Source organism: Varanus komodoensis, unplaced genomic scaffold (genome assembly GCF_004798865.1).
Source record: "Varanus komodoensis strain SLA01 unplaced genomic scaffold, ASM479886v1 scaffold8, whole genome shotgun sequence".
Taxonomy (NCBI): domain Eukaryota; kingdom Metazoa; phylum Chordata; class Lepidosauria; order Squamata; family Varanidae; genus Varanus; species Varanus komodoensis.
In genome coordinates this window covers 39430881-39436444 of record NW_025336481.1, presented here as the reverse complement: position 1 = coordinate 39436444, position 5564 = coordinate 39430881, and positions in this window count along the sequence as shown.

The window sequence follows — 5564 nt, the reverse complement described above, 5'->3', positions numbered from 1 at the left end:
CCATCCAGATCCTATGAACTGTTTTAGGGTTGTGAGTGGTTTGTTAACTATACCAGCAACCTATGCTCACTGGGATTGGACAACATATCAAGCCACAGTTGCCGTTTGAAGAATAAAACTTCCACCACCAAGGTGGGGTGAACAGGTCTGCTGCCGACAGGCAGCGCAGTTCTTATAATTGACATATTTAGATCCTCCGTTCCCATTCCCTTCAGGTAATTACATAATGCAAGGGTGCATAACTCATTCAGCCAAGGGCCCATTCCATTCCGGAGGAGTTTTCAGAAGGTGCTTCCCTTATGGAGGGTGGTGCCAAAGCCAAAGAGAAGGCCAAGAGATCAGGGTCAAAACACACAAAATACAAGCCTATAACTAGGCCTTCAGAGAAACATTTAAGGCTCATAGGGAACAAGGGTGGGGTGGGATGCACAAAAACCAGAAACCAGTGTATGATTGATGGCTGGGGGGAAGGGACAGAAGCTTTCTGGGGAATACCAGCAGGTCAGATTTGGCCTCTGGGCCAAAGGATCTTTACTCCTGGCATAGGTGACAAATTCAGAATTAAGCGATGTAGTGACTTGCATTTCTGTACATCATAGCACAATTTTTTCAAATGTTTCTTGCATGGAAAGGGTAGGTCGTTTGCAGAACTGTCATCACAGAGAAGAGGAAACTGTTTCTTCAGAAATCTGTCTTTAAATAAACAGCTTCCTGGGTTTTGTCACACTATTCAATGGCTAGGGTCAATTTTAAGCAGCATGTCTTCCTTAGAAAGGGGGTTTCCTTTCTAGCATGTGTCTCCTTCAGTCTCTCACTCAGAGGCCTTTACCTGTCCTTATTTTCTGCTCCTGCCTTTACTTCCTTAAGGGATGCATCTCACATATCCTGCTAGCTGTGTCCTTGGAGAAAAGGTGGTAACTACCACTGAGTCCTTCCAGACAAAGGAGGAACCACCCAGAAGCACCTTCTTGCTTACATGTGAGGCAGCCCTGAAAGACACCACAGTAAATCACATGCTCCTTCGTGCAGCACTGAGTCAGCAAGGAAAGTACCTCTTGGCTCTCAAACTGTCTTGTGTTAACTGCTGTAATATGAGACAGAGGATTCCCAGGGTGTCATAGCTCACCCGTGCAACAACAAAAATCCTACCCATGTTTTGAAAGTATTTGCTAAAGCAGCCGAGCCCAGTGCTCAGTTGTAGAAGGCAGCTTGGTCTTACTCCCCACACAATTTAAGGGAATTCTGTAAACTTCCTTCTTTAGCTTAGCTACTATCATCATCGTGCTCAGGGATCTGGTGATGTGCAGCACCTAGGCTTACTCCCAGGTGAGTGTGAATGGACTCAGGACCACTGCTTCAATCTTCTCTGCCATGAACTCAGCAGGTGGGCTTAGGCAAGCTGTTAATTCTTTAGCACTTAGTCTCCCATCTACATGATGGGTGAATAACAGAGCTGAACTCTATTTTGGGGATAATTAAGAGAGCATCAAATGCCCTATAGGTTACACCAAGTAATATTACAGGATTCTTCTTCCCCAGTAATGTCAGCTTTCACCATTTTCTCCTGACACTTTTGGTGTTAGGAAATAGTCTTAGTCTTAATTCACGCCATTAGAGAAACATATGCATCCTTCCATAAACAGAGCTATGAAACCTACCAGGTCACACATAGTTGGTTACATTTTGCTGAGTGTTTTGTTTCACTTTGTCTAGGGTGGCAGATGGTTTATTTTTTGTCTTAAAATGTTTTTTATTGTTACCTGTCTCTCTAGTGCTCAACAGTAATTTATGTTATCGTTACAGCCCACTGGTTTAAACAACAAAACCTGGACTTTTTTGTACTCCCAGTTGTTTGTAGGTGGTTCAGATGCCCCATAGGCACCTAGATGAAAGGTATGTCTGGTGAAACTTGCTTAGGTACTTCAGGCTTCATACGAATGTAGCTAAATTAACTAGTTTGTTCATAGGGTTATTCAACAGCTCTAAGGCAATATTCTTAATATTGACCTGCAGTGAGGTTGTTTCTTGTCCAAGGAAAAAGAAGAAGAAAAACTCTGGATGTTGGGGTTGAATAAGGTTTTTCACTGTATTAAGCAAGCGTCTGTTTATGCTATGTAACTTCCTGCGTGTCATTCTATCTGCAATACTATTCAGGTCTATGGACTGTATGCCTCTGTAAATATAAATAGTATTGGACTGGACTCTAGAGTTGGACACCCCACAGAGTCTGCCCTGCAACCATAAGCTTTCTCTACTGCATTCCTCCACTCCCTGGGTAGGAAGAAAATACAGTCTCTTCTCTATTGTGGCATGGCCTCTTCCATTCAAAATACTCAAAAAGACCCCCAACCATTTCCTAGATCCCACTGAAAAAGAAATCTCCAGTCATTCTGGGCCATTAACAACTGGCCTGACAAACTGCTGCAAAAGGACCAGCCCAAGCCTTTCTACGCCCAAGGGAAAGTAGCAAATATCCTACTACCCAAAAAGTCGAAGTAGAAGAAGCCTAACACAGATCTTAAACATACAAATGGTAAACCAATTTTCAGCTTTGATAAAACTGATGTAAAGCAGCAGCACCCAATGTCTGTTCAGAGAAAGCAGATGGAAACAAATGGGACCTTACAGCCTATTTGAAACCCATTTCCATGCATGATGGTTATATCCTGCTGTCAAGGCAGTATGTGTAAGTTCTCCCAGCCAACAAGAACCCTGGAAGTAGGTTAGGCTACTAGGTGGCAATGTTCACCCAGTGGGCTTTGGGCCGAGTGGCAATTCAAATTGGGTTTCTTGTGTCCTAGTTTGATCTTTAACCACCACACCTGAGGGCTCTAGTGTACAGCCTGTTGGTCTATATTTTTGCTTCCTGTGCTTCCAGATTTTTTAATATTTTAAAGTGTTTTTAACTGGGAAATTGCCACACTGCAAAAGGAATTGCTGGCCTCCGCCCCCATCTTTATTTCTACAGATGTCAGGGGCTCATAGGAGCTCTGCATTCTGTGGGGAAGTGATGCCCCTGTCTGTGCATTTGTGTTTTTTTCAGAATCATCAAGCCATGCTTCTGCCTTACACTCAGCTCCTTGGTGAAGTTACTTTTCTCTGAGCCTCACCAGTCTGCCCTCTCTGTAGTGGGCACTGAATCAGAAAACAGTGTGTTCCAAAGAGAAACTGTGGAGCACAGAACCTCTCTCTGCCTTCTATATAGTTCATGAACAAGTTAGTTTTCTTTGAGTACCACTGGTTTACCTTCTGAGAAAGGTTTTTGTTTTGCAACTGGCCAAACCCACTGTAACAGCCATTTTGTGAAGACACAAGCCCCTTCAGCAGGTATCTTGTGACGACATCCCATGATACTGTTTCAAAACACTTACCCCCAAAGGCTGGGACCTCTGCACAACACCCACAGGAATAATGCTGCCATGGTGCCCTTGAAATGTTGTTTTATCCTATCCATGCTGATTCCCCTCAGAAAGGATACTATAGGGTGCAAAGGGTTTAGAAAAGGACAACCCAAACAAATAAGTGGTAGAGCAGCTTCCCTAAAATGAAGGTTAACGTCTGCGGCTTTTAACTTAGAAAAAAGCTAGGGGAATATGATGGAAGTGTTTAAAATTATGCATGTGTAACCTCTATGAATCATTGGTACAGCCTAAAGGGGTGGGACTAAGACAGAGCTGGGCTGTAAGAAATTTGAATAAAAAAGAGTGAGAAAGCTGAAGAGGCAGGAGCTGCGGTTGCCACTAAGTCCTCTGTTGAATTGGTCTAGATATAATTACTGTGTTGGAGGGTGAATCCATATAGTGAATTCACATATATACAGTTGCACTGGCATTTAATCCCAGGGTTTTGAAGATACTGCACATGCACCTTACTTTTCTGTGTTGTGGAAACTCAGACCAGTTGACGAATCCATTTTAGATTCTTTTGCTTAAGTTTGGATTCAAACGGATGCTTGGGCTGTACCCCCCGGGTTTTGTTTTTTGTATTGCTGCTGTTGCCAGGGTCTTGGGTGCACAGGTTGTAGTAGTTTGATTATAACTGTTCATGACGCTTTGTTATTTATTTGTTGAGAAGAGGTTGATTTTGTATGTAAGGTTGTGTTGCAATGTTTATTAATAAGCAAACAGCTCCACAGAACTTACCAGTGTTACACATGATTGTTCACCACCTGCATAAGATGGTGAAAGTGTACAGGGTAAAAATTTTTCTCTCTCCTATTTCTAGAATGCAGGAGACTCTAGACAGACAAAATATTTCTTCACACAGTACAGTAATCTCTGGAATTTTCTACCACAAGACCTAAGGATGGCAACCATTTTGGATGGCTGGAATAAGCACTGCACAAATTTGTGGCAATATTCAGTGGCTATTAGTCATGATGACTATATAGAACCTCCAGTGTTAGGGGCAGTGTGTTGATTTCTGGGAACACGGCCAGCACATTTCCACTCATAGCCTCCTTGAGGGCTTTCTGGTTGTCCACTGTGCAAGCAAGCAGAATCTAGGACTAGATAAGCCTCTGGATACGGCATGTTCTCACCAGTAAATTAAAACTCATACCATTAAGCACCTAAAGATACAATGCTATGCATGATTTAGACAGAAAAAGAGTCCAAAATTCCCAGCATGCTCCAGCCAGCACAGTTATGCTGTCTAAGCATGCATAACATGGCACCCTTAGACTGCTAACTTTTGTACTTTGGAGTAAACTCATGGGAGCTTATTTCTGAACAGACATGGATAGCAATGCATTCTAAGATACATTTAACTAAACAAAGTATGCAAACTTTTGGTATCTCCAGATACCTTAAGCAGCCAAGTCACAGAAGTAGGTTTGGGTGGAGCAGAGAAATAAAGAAGGGGAAAAAATCAGAGTTGATAGTGAAGCGACGCTATCCGCACATTCGGAGATTCCAGGTGAAGTGGCGGGAAGAAGGTTAGGCTTTCAAATTAGGCTCTGCAGGTTACACAAGATGGCGCTGGCCCAGGGTTTCTGAGAAGCAGAAAGGGAAACATGTCGGGTTTTCTATTTTTTGGAAATATAAAATCCATCCCTCATTCATATGTGTTTCCATTCCTAGCAAAGCAGAGGAAAGGCTGCACCTTCGCTGGGATCTTTCATTACTGTATACCGCCTTTTGGAAACTTCCCAAGGTGTTTTACAAACATTTCAGAACATAAAACACATACTCGAAGAAAAATTTAGCAAGAGCTTAAACAACAATCTTAACAATTCAGAGTAATCATACTTATTTTGGTAGGTCTAGTAAAAGCGGTTGCACTAATGTGAGTTTGGAATCTTTTCCTTGGCCAGCCCGGTTTGTCACGACCTCGGTGACAAACGCTTGCAAGGAATCCCAGCTTGCAACTGCTGAATAATCTCAGCTTGCAACTTGGCGCGTTTCCGTGTTTTCTTCTTTTGCATAATTCGCAATTCCTTACACGGGGGAAAATCCGAGCTGCTCAGGATGCCCTCTGTACTCTTTAAGAGGAGGGCTTTGTTGCCACAGGAGGGGCGGAGCGAGCAGCAGTAGAGCGGCTCGGAGGAAGTGAAGTCAGTCCAG